Genomic DNA, 15,085 nt, shown 5'->3' with positions numbered 1-15,085 from the left:
GAGGAATTTACCCAAGGGATACAGGAGTACTGATGCATAGGGGCACTTGTACCCCAATGTTTATAGCAGCACTCTCAACAATAGCCAAATTATGGAAAGAGCCTAAATGTCCATCAACTGATGAATGGATAAAGAAATTGTGGTTTATATACACAATGGAATACTACGTGGCAATGAGAAAGAATGAAATATGGCCTTTTGTAGCAACGTGGATGGAACTGGAGAGTGTGATGCTAAGTGAAATAAGCCATACAGAGAAAGACAGATACCATATGGTTTCACTCTTATGTGGATCCTGAGAAACTTAACAGAAACCCATGGAGGAGGGGAAGGAAAAAAAAAAAAGAGGTTAGAGTGGGAGAGAGCCAAAGCATAAGAGACTGTTAAAAACTGAGAACAAACTGAGGGTTGATGGGGGGTGGGAGGGAGGGGAGGGTGGGTGATGGGTATTGAGGAGGGCACCTTTTGGGATGAGCACTGGGTGTTGTATGGAAACCAATTTGACAATAAATTTCATATATTGAAAAAAATAGATAAATAAACTATAATAAACCATAGTAAACTCAAAAAAAAAAAAGTTTCCTTCACAGAGGTCCTACGTCACTTCCATTCTTATGGCTATACGTTTTAAGTCCTTTGTACAAGCTATTCTGGAAACGGACTGGCCCAGTATGCTTTCCTGGCACTTACACAATCAAGCAGGGATCAACAAAGAAAAAAGCAATTTTATTTATTCCACCTACTCATTTATGAATATATTCAACAAATATTTTATTAAGCACCTACTATGTGCCAAGTCCTAAAGATACAATGGGTTGTGAGAAAGATCATGAAGCTTATAATACAATACAAAGGCAGGCAATGAGAAATAAGAAAATTTATTTTCTTAAATTTTGTTAATGTTTATTTTTATCTTTGAGAGAAAGGAAGAGACACAGCATGAGCAGGGGAGGGGCAGACAGAGAGGGAGATACAGCATCGGAAGCAGACTCCAGGCTCTGAGCTGTCAGCACAGAGCCTGATGCGGGGCTCAAACCCACGAACCGTGAGATCATGACCTGAGTTGAAGTCTGGTACTTAACCAATTGAGCCACCCAGGTGCCCTTGAAAGAATTTAAATAAGGTGACATAATAGAGAGTGACTGAACAGAAAAATAAAATCTGAGGAGGTTGCAGAGAAAATAGCAAATCCATAGCCCTCCTAGAGAGCTCTGTTTGGCAAAATTTTTATCTCCATAAGCCAAAGAGAGAGCTGAGTTTGTCAGTGATTCAAACGTAAATTATTCTCCCACTCAACATGTGTTTACAGAGCACCTACCAGGTTCCTGGCTGCTATAAAGCGGCAACATTAAAACTTGACCTAATGACTCTAGCTTCAAATGAGGAAGGAAAGAAGCAAAGGAAAACAAGCATTTACTGAGGACTTACTATGTGCCAGACATGAGCCATGATATTTTGTGCATACTTTTTCACTCAACTCTCATGTGTTACAGAAGTAATAACTAAAGTCATTCCTGTTTTCTTTTTTTTTTTTTTTTTAATTTTTTTTTTTTTCAACGTTTATTTTATTTTTTTTGGGACAGAGAGAGACAGAGCATGAACGGGGGAGGGACAGAGAGAGAGGGAGACACAGAATCGGAAACAGGCTCCAGGCTCCGAGCCATCAGCCCAGAGCCCGACGCGGGGCTCGAACTCACGGACCGTGAGATCGTGACCTGGCTGAAGTCGGACGCTTAACCGACTGCGCCACCCAGGTGCCCCAAGTCATTCCTGTTTTCCTCCAGCTAAGGGAGTCATCTCTACACATCTAGAAAGTGGTACCGCTGGGATTCGGACCTGTGCAGGTGCAGTTCTTATTTCCACAGTGGGCTCCCTCCTCAGCCTCTTTTGAACTGAATCAAATCACCAGAATTAAAATCGTCTTTATTTTTATAAGAACGTGAGAACATGATTCTAAGAAGAATATATTGACAATAATAAGAGAGGCAATTGCTCTTAAGAGTTTAAGGACAATTCCATGCTCTTCTCCATCACCCAGCCAAAACCCCCTCCGTGCAGTTTCTTCTTCCCCCCCACAATGTCTAGTCCTCAGGTATGGCCAGTCTAGACTCCTTGCTATGTGTTTCCTATCAAGGAGCCGAGGTATATCTTCTACACGGCACCTGCCTGCTTCTTTGAGGCAGATATTTTTATGCAAAAAATTCTTGCCATAAGGAAAGCATGATTAAAATATCTTTTACAAAATGCATTAATTCCCGGGCAAAGATAAAAATTCCATTTGACTCAAATAGATTTTCTATGGTGAGCTAGCTCTGTATTGAGGGTAATGGATGGGGGAGGGGTAGGCTTCTGGCTCATAAATCAAAGGGGAGATGGGAAGGGGGAAAGGAGTTGATGGAGGGGGGAAGAGGCACTGGTGAAAATCTCAACCTGTGAGAGTGATGCTTCTACCCCTTCCCCCACTTCTTAATGATCTCATCAGGGGTCCAAGATCGATTCCCAGCCTTGTTCATCTATCCCCTTCTGCATTCATTATTTTAATAGCATCCACATAGGACCATTCAACATTTGCATCAGGCCAGCATTAATGGGAAGTTTGTTTGGGAAGCTCAGGAATCAAGGGGAGGCAGACATCTGTGATGGGGGCCAGGACAGTCGAAAAGGGAGCATGTGTGAACACTGGGGAAATATGGGAGGAGGAAATTTACAACTAATGGTTCTGTACAAATCAGACCAATGTGACTGAGTTTCCCCTTCACCCTAAAAAGCCCCTCTAGCCCCAAGACCTCTTAGCAAACCAACAAGCATAAAACTTGGGGATGTATGTTTAAATGAAAGGAGTCCAGATCTTTGAGCTGGATCAAAAAGACTGTCATTCAAATTCACACCATAAACACTTCCCAGGTGCTCTCTGAGCCAAGCACTGTGATAGGTTTGAGGGATGCCGTGTGAAAAAGACCAGGCCTGCCCTTTAGGAACTCCAGTCTAGGCAAATGAAGACACATATAAATGCTATGCTAGAAACAAGCCAGGGAGGACACGGTCAGGAGCTTTTAAGAAACAGTGATGTTTGAGATGAAATGTGAAAGTCAACCAATAAGCATCTTCTGGGCCCACTGGAGTAGATGTACTTCCCTAGCAAAGAGAGTGACACACGGAGAGGCACGGAACATGAGACAGGATGCTGTGTTTGGGAACTGCGGGAACCTGGGAGTCCTGGAAGACACAAAACTGGCAAAGAGGTGGGAGAGACTGAAGCAGTCGATCAGAACCTTGTGTGCCAGGCTGCAGAATGAGGCTTCATCCTATAGGTCAAAAAGTGCTTCGGGCAGATTAGAAACATAAAAATAAAATTGCATGATGAGAAGCCATGTACAAAATAGATTTAAGGGGAGAAGTTTAGGACAGGAGGCAGGTGGGATACATTCAGCAGTCCTCTTGGGAGAGGATGAGGCCTGAGCTAGGGCAGTGGCCGCTAAGCTAGAGGGGAGAGGTGAAGTCTAGTGGTATTCTGAAGTGAGCGCCAAGGGTCTGGCCCCACCTGGTTGTGACACTCCTCTCTGACCACCAGGCATCTGGAGGATGAGGAAAGACAGGAAGGAAGGAGGAGGCAAGGGGCAAAGTCAATGAGCCTGGGGCTGGAAGCTGGATCCTCAGAGGAGTGGTTGAAGAAACAAGGGACATAGCAAACATTTTCAAAGCTCCAATGGGCTATTGCCTTAGTCTGAGTTCCCCCAAAGCAGAATTTAAGAACTTAGATGCAGGTAGTTTACGTAGGAGCTGACCCTTGAAATGAGGAATAAGGAGAGTGAGCCACAGAAGGATGGACAGCCAGTACTATGTGGGTTTGGCTGAGCTGGTTACCACTATGGACAAATGAAGCTCATTCCCACTGGGAGCTTTCTGGGGAATTGTGAGAATGCCTCTCAGAGTTGTCTCTCGAGAGAATAGGAAGCTGGGCATTGACCTAGTACTACAGGCTGCTCCCCACCCCCGACTGTACCTGGGCAGGAAATAAGGAGATTCCCTCCCCCCCCCCCCCAGGCTTTGGAGAAAGGCCTGAAACAAGGGAGCTGAGACACACAGTGAGGACACAAAATGGAACTTTGTACGTGTGCCTGGGAACCCCCCACTGCAAATACAGCTGAAGTGAGAGAAGGGACAAAGGGATGCGTCCACAGGCAGAGGAAGCAGACAAGTCAGGAGTTGATCCAGAGGCAGAGCCAGGTGACTTATTCACCATCCCAAACCTGGAGAAGGCAGAAGCAGGGTCAAATGCCCTCAATGCAATACATGGCACTCTACAATAAGGCCTTCCTGGGGTGCCTGGCTGGTTGGAGCATATGACTCTTGATCTCAGGGTTTTGAGTTCAAGCCCCATGTTGGGTGTGGAGATTACTTTTTTTAAAAAGGCATCTCTTTGCCATTAATTATAAGAGCTACAATTTATTGCACGTGTATTGGCTGACAGATGCAGGGATAAATTCTTTCCATATGTATCTCATTTAATCCTGAAACAGCCTTAAGAAGAAGGTCCCATTAGGGGCACCTGGGTGGCTCAGGTGATTAAGCGTCTGACTCTTGACGTTGGCTCACATCATGATCCCATGATTGTGGAATCAAGCCCCTCATTGGGTTATGCACTGAGCATGGAGCCTGCTTGAGATTCTCTCTCTCTTTCTCTCTCTCTCTCTCTCTACCCCTCTCCCACCTCTTCGCTCTCTCTCTTCTCTCTCTCTCTCTCTCAAGTAAATAAATAAATAATAATAATAATAATAATAATAAAAAGAAGGTCCCATTATCATTCCCATTCCATAGAGGAAGAAGCCAAAGTTTGGGTGGAATATATTATTTATCCAAGGTCCCCAGACTAAAAAGGGAAAGATCCAGGATTGGAACCAGGTTCCTTAACCCCAGATCCAGCCCCATGCTGCTCATTCAAGAGCACTTTATCCACGTAACTGGACAATTGGTGAGGATTTGGATAAGGTTTTTGGTTAGATGATAGTATATCATACTAATTTCCTGATTTTGAAAATTCAGCTGCAATTATGGTCACATGAGAATTTCCTGGTTTTTAGAAAATACACATTGATATGTTAAAAGCAAAGGGACATTATGTTTACAACTTACTATAAAACAGTTCAAGAGAAATGTTATATGTATTTGTGTGCGTGCACACACACACACCGATAAAATAAATGTGGTAAAATACTAAGTACGTGAGAATTTAGGTAAAAGATGTATGTCAATTATTTGAATTATTTTTGTAAATTTCCTGTAAACCTGAGATTATTTTAGAATCTTAAAAGTTTTCTAAAATCACCTAATCCCATGGAGATTCGTTTGTCTCACTTTTTCAAAAGAGGAATAAAAAAAATCCCACTCCATTGCAAAGAGCAACAAAGAAAGGATTATTATTGGCATGGGAAATGTCTTTGAGGAAACTATCAGAAAAGAGTCTTGGCCCTGAAGGGTTTCTTGGATATTTGAATATTTTCTTCCCCTCAGGATCTTAAATTTCTTTGGTGGCTGAACCTTGAGAATCAATGCCCAACATCATGGCCCTACAAAGCCAAGAAGCAGAGCTTGCAGACCTGCTGGTTTCATCCTGTGCTTGCCAGGTTTAGCCACTGGGAGGATAGAATTTCAACCTACCCTTTCCTACCTGCCCCATGCATGAGCAATTCAGCTCTTGGAATCTTGTCTTGTGTGAATCTCAAGGCTGAATTTGGCCTCAAGGTCCCCCAGGTATGGTTCAAGCGGATGTAATGCTGAAAGTTGGCAGAATGCCAAGGGTTTGGAAAAGGGGCATTGGGGATACCCCAATACTGGAGGGTATCGGGGATCAAGCCTGGTTCCAGCACAGACTCCACTGCTTAGACAATTCCTTCAGACTCTCTTGGCCTCATTTTCCCCATCTGTAACAGGAGGACTCATAATATCTGTATCACAGCTTTCATGTACTCATTCATTCCTTCAATGGCATTTTCTAAGGACCCTCTGTGAGCCAGATGCTGAGCGAGTCACTGGGAATAGAAGAGTAAGTTGAGAAGATGTGATCGCTCCCTTCTGGAATTTATCACCTTATGTGAGGAGACTGACAGCAAGCAAGCAAGCAAGCAGATAAGTAACTGAGATCCTATAGAAATGAAAAGTGCTAAGGATGAACCAATGGCAGACTGTCAAAGAATAAGAGGATGGTGATCTACTTGGAGAGGTGATCAGGGAAGGCTTTTCTGAACAGATAGCACTTTACGAAGACCTGAAGGGGGAGGGATACCAGCCAGGTGAAAAGGCATTCTTGAGATCATTAGAGGTGATCAAGAAATAGTCTTGAGATGATTAGTGCCTCTTTCTTCCTTCCTCCTTCCTTCCACCTTGGCCAAGGCAGGTGGCCATTTAACAAAAGGGCAAAGCCACATTGTCCAAAAGGTCAGCAGCCCTCTGGGCAGCTTGGGCTGGGCCCTTCCTAGGGACCTCCCCAACTTCTGTCCCTACACACACAGGAGCTGTGCCAGAAATCAGTGGGGAGAACGAGAAACTCCCTTACCATATGGTTGGGGTTTTTTTTTTAATTTTTTTTAATGTTTATTTATTTTTGAGACAGAGAGAGACAGAGCATGAACAGGAGAGGGGCAGAGAGAGAGGGAGACACAGAATCTGAAACAGGCTCCAGGCTCTGAGCTGTCAGCACAGAGCCCGACACGGGGCTCGAACTCACAGACCGTGAGATCATGACCTGAGCCGAAGTCGGACGCTTAACCAATCAAGCCACCCAGGCGCCCCACCATATGGTTTTAAGATGCTGGCAGTTCCCGCTGGGGAGGATGCTAAGCTAACTGCCTTTACCTGCACCCCTCCCACGCCACAGGCAGGGCAACCTCTCTGAAATGTCCCTCAAAGGGACTAACAGGAGTTGTTGGATAAATACCCCTGCTCCTTCACCCCTCAGGTAGAATCATACTATCTCTCAGAAGTCCGCATGGCACTGAACCCTGGTTTCTCAGCTCACGAACGCTTCCTGTATTTACTTCCTTCCCTCCCCTGTGTCACCTTCCTGCTCCCACTACTGTTTGCTGGGATCGCCTCCCGAGTAAATCATCTGCATTCCTACTCTAGTGTCAGGGCCCACCTCAGGGGAGGCCAACCTACCACAGTATTCAAGGATTACTTAGTGATCTAAATGGAATTGCGGGCTACTAAACTTGTAAGCCCCTCAAAGACTGGGGCAACCCGTCTTTTAGCTCATGGTTGTATCCCCAACATCTCACACAGTGCCTGGGACAGAGCAGGTGCTCAATAAATGCTGAATGAGAGACTGAGCTCGCAGAGCTAGGCAAGTCCCCACAAGGGCAGACATTGGACCCAGCCTTTCCCAGGAGAGAGCCCTGGGGGATATTTGGCCTCCAGGGGCCTCAGACACCTGGCCCAGGCATGGAGAATGCTCCACTAAGGGGACCAGAGTGAGGAGCACTGCCAACAGTTAGGGGAGTGAGGCTGACAGGCAGCACTGGGCTGATGCGGCCCGGCCTCTACTCAGTCTCCTCTGCAGAGGGTCCCAGCTCTACTGCACATGGCTCACCGTGGTGAGTGTGCAAGCAGCCACAACACAGGGGCCATTTCAGTTAGTTCAGGAAAGGTACAAGAGCATGACAAACATATGTAATTTGAAAATTGGCCAGTCTTTTGCAATAATTTAGAGGCACTAGTTAGGAGCAATAGAAACCCCCCAATTACTGATGTTTAAGGCTGGCACTGTTGCTGGCTGAATATTTCATGCATAAATGAACTTCCGCGAGGCCACCCGCTGCTTCTGATGAGGCTCTTGCGGGCTTTATTGCCCGGCGCCCAGCAGGGTCCCGCCAATGGGCCCCATGACGGATGATGCATTGTTTTGTGGCTTAAATAATGCAGTGCGGGACAAGCTCAGTGCTGGTGCACTTTATTTACATATCAATTGAGTGGCCACTCTGAATATGAAGAAATATGAGAGGAGAAGTCGCTGGCACTGAATATTTCATGGCCGTGAGCCCTGCAGGAAGTGAACGTCCCCAGCCCAGAGCTAGGCCTGGCCGCGTGTGCTAGGGAGAGCTGGCATTAATAGTCTGGGAGATGAGGCAAGAACAATCTCCCGAGCCAGGAGGGGAGCCGCTAACCGGAATTGATGAGCCCCCTATCATCTGGACACAGCCCGCCGTGCTTTTTCAAGTCAGCAAAATATCTGCTTCCTGCCTCTACCTTGTGGTTCCTGGAAACTTCCACAGAGAAGGGACTTTGTTCAAGCCATCACATTCTGACTTCTCAAGCCACGTGGATGAAGCAGAAGTAAGCAGAGTGTGGAAAATGGCGTGTTCCCCCAGGGAGGCCCTCGCTGTTTCTGAGGGTATGCTGGAAGATGAGTCAGGGGGCCCAGCTCAGCATCTTCCCTCTGAAACGCCTCTGGGATCTCCCACCCCTACAATCCTTCACTCACCGATTATCACACGGTCCTCCACTGTGTATGTGCCAGGCGCCTTGCTACGCGCTGCAGACACAACTGTGAAGAAAACAGTCTCTGCCCTCATAGAGCTCACAGTCAAGTGCAGAAGACAGAAAACAAAATGAGAAATTATATTGGCTGGATGTATCAGCTGTCTATTACTGCTTAACAAACTACCCCAAAAACTTAATGACCTAAAACAATAAGCATTCATTATCCCTCCTGGCTTCTGTAGGTCAGGAATTTGCAAGCGGTTTAACTGAGTGGTTTTGGCTCAGAACCTCTTATGAGATTGTAGTCAAGATATTAACCAGGGCTGTGGTCATTTGAAATTCTGATGAAGGCTAAAGGATCTGATTCCAAGGCAACTCATTCACATATGGAGAAAGAAGGTGCCAGCTATTACCGAGAGTCCTTAGTGCCTCACAATACTGACCTCTCCATAAGTCTACTTGAGTGTGCTCCCAACATGGCGGCTGCTTGAGTGGCCTCGCAGCATGGAAGCTGGCTTTTTCCAGGTTGAGTGATCCAAGAGAGCGAGCTAGAAGCAGCAATGTCTCTTACAGCCCACCCTCAGAAGTTGCAAACCATCATTCTACCATATTCTACCGGTCACACAGATAAACAATGTAGGGGGGCACTACACAAGGCATGGATACTAGGAGACAGGGATTGTTGGGGGTCATCTTGGAGGATGGTGACCATGTGGAGTAAGTGGTTGCACAAAGAAAGGCAGCTGGTCTGGTATAAGGGAATCTCATAAGGCTTCCTAGAGAAAATGACATGTGGTTAGAGACCTAAAAGACAAAGTCATCTGGGCAAAGAGGAAGGGGGAAAAGAGGGCAGCAGAGGGAACACCCAACACACAACAGCCCAGAGCCAAGGGTACGGAGAACCCAGGAAACTAAAACACAAAGTTCAGTTTGGCTGGAGCTCAGAGAGGGCATTAAATGACTGACTCCATTGTGAGGGGTTTGGGGAGAGACTCTGGAGGGTTTGAGACTCCCCTGGGGGTATGGTGGGCACCAAGTTTGCTGCACCCAAGTAGTGGTAGGTGAGTCTGGGTGAGTTTGAGAAGATGCACTGGAGAAATGGAGACTGAACCCTGAGTCAGCCCCAAGCTGTAGCATAATCGATAGGACTCAGGTTAGGGTTAGAGATAAGTTAGACATACAGTTAGAACTACAGAACTGGACGGAGGTTCTGTCTCAAATGCCAGCACGCCACACTCGCTGCTCTGGGATCCTGGCAAGTCACTTACCCCCACTGGGCCTCGGTTTTCTCATCTATAAAGTAGGGATAATAGTAGCACCTGCTTTACAAAGTTGGGGATGTTGATTAAGATGAGGCATCTGGCACATAGGATCCACTCAGTAAATTCTTGGGGCATGAAGGAGGCCTTCACCTATGTCGAAGTTCTTCTCTCTGGGACCTAGAACCCTCCACCTTTCCCCTCCACTACCTCCTCCCCAACTTCCAAGCACTACCTAATATTCTGCTCCTGAGAGTCTTACTGCCATGCTCCCCCACCAGATCGGAAGTCCCCCGAAGTGGGCAAGGCCAGACTAACACCTTTCTTTGGGACTGACCATACTCTAACAGCTCTGTGCTCAGCTAGGTGAGTTTCCTGACTCCATTGTTCTCTTCATTCTAACATTTTCCTTCATAGCAATTATCACACCTTATGAATTTGTAGTTAGTTGTGCACTTGTATGGGCTTTGTGGTTGTTTTGCATTATTTTTATTTTGTTCTTGCTCAGTCTATCAACCAGAATGAAAGCTCCATGAAGTCAGGGACCACCTGCCTTGCTTACTCCTGTAGCCCCAGTGCTAACACAGCACCTGTCAACAACAAAACCTGGCAGATAGAAGTGGAGAGTCTGTACCAGGCTGCCAGGGTTTGAATTCCAGGACTGGTACTCTCTAGCTGTATAGCTTTGGGCAATAGAGCATCTCAGTTTTTCCCTCTGTAAATTGGGGTCAATAATAGCACCTATCTCATTGGGAGGATTAAATGGTATTATATGTAAAGTCCTCAAGAACAGTGCTGGAGCATAGTAAGTGCTATACAAGGGCTTGTTTGATATACAGATACAGTGAGGTGTAGACATAGAGAGAGATACACATAATAGTAGGTGCTCAATAAATATTTGATGAATTAACAATGAGCTGAGCTTACGAAAGGGACAGAGTCCTAATTGGGGCAGAGCCTGAGAGAGCGTTGAGGACCCTCACACAAGCTAGTTCCTTGATCTGAACAAAGAAACCTTGAACTTGGAGACCTTAGAAGTTGGTGGCAGTGGGAAAGGGCAGCTACAAGCAAAGGCCTGGCGGGATGGGGCAGGGGCCAAAACAGACCCTCTGCAGAACCCCCACCTGCGATTGCTAGCCAGAGTACAGCTAAATCATACATTATTGATTTGTCAAACATATTTGCATATAAATAAGCATGATCATTCATGGCGGCCTGAATGGTGCCGCCTCCCCTCAGTGCCATGATTACAGATGGATGGCCCTAGTTAGACACGAGCCAGGGACGCGCTACCCCTGCCGCAAAGTCAGCGGCTGATTTAAAACTACATTTATTGGAGCATGTAAGTGTGACAGCCTAGTGGTGAGTTTGGGATAATTAGTCTAAAAGACAAGATAAACGAGCCCTAAAACTGGTATTGTAACGAAGATGCTCCCCCCTTCAGGCCCCCACCACCAGCTCAGCCCTGATGCCAAAAATACAGCCGATGATAATTAACTGGGAAATGTTAACAGGCAGGATTATGTTCCAATTGCATTTTTTCAAAGGACTTTAGAATTTTACGCCCAAGTTGATTGTGTTCCCCTCCCCCTGGTGATTAGACTGGAGAGGGGGATTCTCTGCTAAAAGCAGCAGCTGGGGGTGGGGTCAGACAGGCCCAGGCAAGGCCTCCAAGGCCAGGCAAGCAGGTGGCTGCAGCCAGCCATCCCCAAGCTTGTACAGAGACAGATCTTCAGGGTGAAGCACACTGACCCAGGGAAATTATATCTGCCGTGTTAATTCATTCCACGTGGGAGATCAGCCACGAGGTTGGATGCTGGCATCGGCTGCCTCTGATGGATCAAGGGACCCAGCTGCTCAGCTCTACACCATTCTAGAGGCTCATCATTGCAAGGAAACACACTGCTTGCTAACACTCCATTTTAATTGTCCCAAATTACACTGGGCGACTTATAGCCCAGCAGGGCCAGCCAGCAAATATCAGACATTACCTTGAAGATCAGCTGGGCCTAGTAAGGAAACTGTGGTTCCAGGGCTGAGACTCAGCATGGTGCTGGCACAGAAGGAAGGGGCTCACTGACTTTTGGTTCCTGTCACAGGCTCCAGGCTCCCAAGGAAGGAGTAAGGGCTGCCTGTGACTTCTGACCCATCCTATCAGCCCTTTTGAGGACTTCTTTTCTGAGATTTAAGCCTTATGGATCCAGACAGAGAGAGGGAGGGCCCTTTGGGGTTTGGTTGAGGCCCTCAAAGAAAACTCCAAATAGGGGCTTCTGGGTGGCTCAGTTGGTTAGGTGTCTGACTCTTGATTTCGGCTGAGGTCATGATCTCACAGTTTGTGAGTTCGAGCCCCACGTGGGGCTCTGCTCTGACAGCACAGAGCCTGCTTGGGATTCTCTCTCCCTCCCTCTATGTCCTCCCCGACTCATGCATGCTCTCTCTCTCTCTCAAAATAAATAAACGCTAAAAAAAAAAAAAAGTCTCCAAGTGGAAGGCAACACAGCAAAGTCTGTGGTCAGCAGAATAATGGGCCCCCAAAGATGTCCACATCCTAATCCCCAAAACTTTACATGACAAGAGGGCCTTTGCAGTTATGGTTAAGGATCTTGAGATGGAGAGATTATCCTGAATTTTACACGTGGGCCCAAAGTGATCACAATGTCCTTATAAGAGGGAGGCAAGAGGGTCAGAGAGAAAGAAAGAGATTTGAAGATATTACACCCCTGGCTTTGAAGATGGAAGAAGGGCCACAAGTCAGGGATACAGGCAACCTCTAAAATGTAGAAAAGGCAAGGAAATGGATCCTCTCATAAAGCCTCCAAAGGAAGGCAACGATGCCGACACCTGATATTAGCCTTCAGACTTTGACCTCCAGGACTGTAAAATAATAAATCTATGCTGCTTTAAGCCACGAAGTAATCTGTTACAGCTACAGTAGGAAACTAATAGAGTCCCCAGCGTTCCCACCTGGACCTCACTACATCCCACTGTGTGACTTTGGATAAGTCACTGAACTTCTCTCAACCTCAATTTCTTCACCTCTAAAATAGGCAGCTCTAAAATAGAACCTACTTCACGGGGTTCTTGTGAGTATTAAATAAGCAAATGCCTGAAAAGTGCTCAGTGCATAATAAGGGCTCAGTAAATAGCACTTAGTGTTGTGGCTGTGGTTGCCATTGTTGTCCCTTGATGCTGATCCTGAGACCTTTCCAGTAAAATAAAATTGATAAGAAGATACATATAGCCAGAGCACCTGGGTGGCCCAGTTTGTTAAGCATCTGACTCTTGCTTTTGGCTCAGGTCATAATCTCACAGTTCATGAGAATGAGCCCCACGTCCAGCTCTGTGCTGAGCATGGAGACTGCTTGGGATTCTCTCTCTTTCAAAATAAATAAACATTTTTTAAAAGATGCATATAGCCAAATTAAAGACTGATATAATCATCAGATATTTATTAATCACTTCTGTATGCAAACTACTATGTCAGGTACAGTGAATAAAATAGCAAGCAAAAATGAGATCCAGCACCTACCTTCTGGAGTTTATAATATGGCAGGGGAGATGGACCAGATTGTATAATTAGATTCTACTATATATTATAATATTATAATTATGTGGTATGTTATATTATATTTATGTTAAATAATCTCCCAAACAAGCGGTGTGATTGAGAGATACTAAGAAGTACAAAATGGAGAGATATATCCAGGGAGGTCAAGGAAGGCTTCCTGGAATAAGCTGACTTGAAATATTTCTGACTTGAAATATTTCAGCACATTTGGTTCTCTGGGACCGTAAGAGCATGGACTCTTCTAAGCTGTGGGAGGAAAGACTCTGCCTATACCTCTGGGGTTATGCTCAGGCCTCTGAGGAATCTAAGAGGAACTCTGTCCAGGCCTACAAATGCCCATATGGTGGGTTCTGGGAAGGTAGACAGACACTGGCCACAGGTTGTCAAATAGGAAATGGAATGATCAAGTATGACCTTGATCTGTTTAAGGGTGAGCCTATCCCTTGGATGTTGGACCCTTATTTGACTCCAAATATCAGGCCAGACTTTGTGTGGGGGCCCTAACCCTTAATGCACAGGTTCTAGCTGGAAAGGTAGAGTCCCTACCCTGAACCACAACATCTGGGCACAGGTTCTAGCTGGAAAGGTAGAGTCCCTACCCTGAACCACAACATCTGGACCACAACTAAGGTGGTCACCTTAGTTAGAGCTTCCCTCCAGCCCATCCCTGGGCTCAGCTTGCCTTCAAGGAGATCATATCAGGGAACTTGCCTAGTTTTGGAAGTATCCTCAAACTCCTAACATGATTTGATCTCTTAGAAACATAAAATCCCAGCTATTCATTTCATAGCACAAACTATAGGAAGTAAAGCTTGATAAAAACATCCCAGCCAGTGAAGATGTCCAGAAGACAGTAATGATCATAGGGAGGAAGAGGACACAGTTCCTTGAGGATATGTCATCATCTCTGAGCTAGGGTGAGGGGTGTAAGAGATTTGAGTATTTGTCAAAGAAGCCTGGGTTTAAAATGATTGTGTGGCCCTTTGGTATAGCCTTCAAGGAGCCTTGTGTGTCTGCCAGACTGTGCATCAGCCAGCTACTGCTGTGTAACAAGGAACCTCAAAATCTCAATATATACAAGAATAATCACTTACTTTTCAATTGTGGGTCTGAAGATCATCTGGGATTTGACTGCTCTAGGCTAAAATTCCTGGGCTAGGCTCTAGGCCAGAGGTTGGGCTCTTCTGACATTCCATTGACCAAAGCAAGCCAAACAGCCAAGCCCCAAGTCAGGAAATAAAGAAGTGTGTTCTACCCATCATGAGTCTGAAACAGGGCATATTGCAAATCCCAATTCAATAGAGCAGATCACTATGCTCCTTCCACGGACATGGGAAAGAGGAAATATTTATCTGACCACCAAGTAATTCATCACATACCTTAAAACTCTGTCTGGGTATAGTAGAGTATTCCTCTCTTCTCGGGATAGAAAAAAAGGTCTAGGGACCTCCCCTCATTCTGTGAATAAGTTTAGGCCACAAACCTCCATTCTGTGTACATGCTAAACTTTCTGCACACCACCTGACTCCCATGGTGACTCAGGTTGGCTGTGTTCCAAAGCCCCCCATCTGTACTTGTTTCCAAGCTTAGATAGTCACTACATAAAATCATAGGCCTCAGCTGAGCCTCAGCTGCACATAGTAGATGTGCAAGAATCATTTATAGAATGAATGAATCTTCTGCCCACCCCTTGGACACCATCCATTGGCCTATTGGATGTCCTCTACCTAAGCTCAATCCCACCTCCATTCCTGCTGTATACACAGCTTGGCCAGGAATATCA

Source organism: Panthera pardus, unplaced genomic scaffold (genome assembly GCF_024362965.1).
Source record: "Panthera pardus isolate Hobbes unplaced genomic scaffold, ASM2436296v1 HiC_scaffold_25, whole genome shotgun sequence".
NCBI classification, from domain to species: Eukaryota; Metazoa; Chordata; class Mammalia; order Carnivora; family Felidae; genus Panthera; species Panthera pardus.
This window is presented reverse-complemented; position numbering follows the sequence as displayed.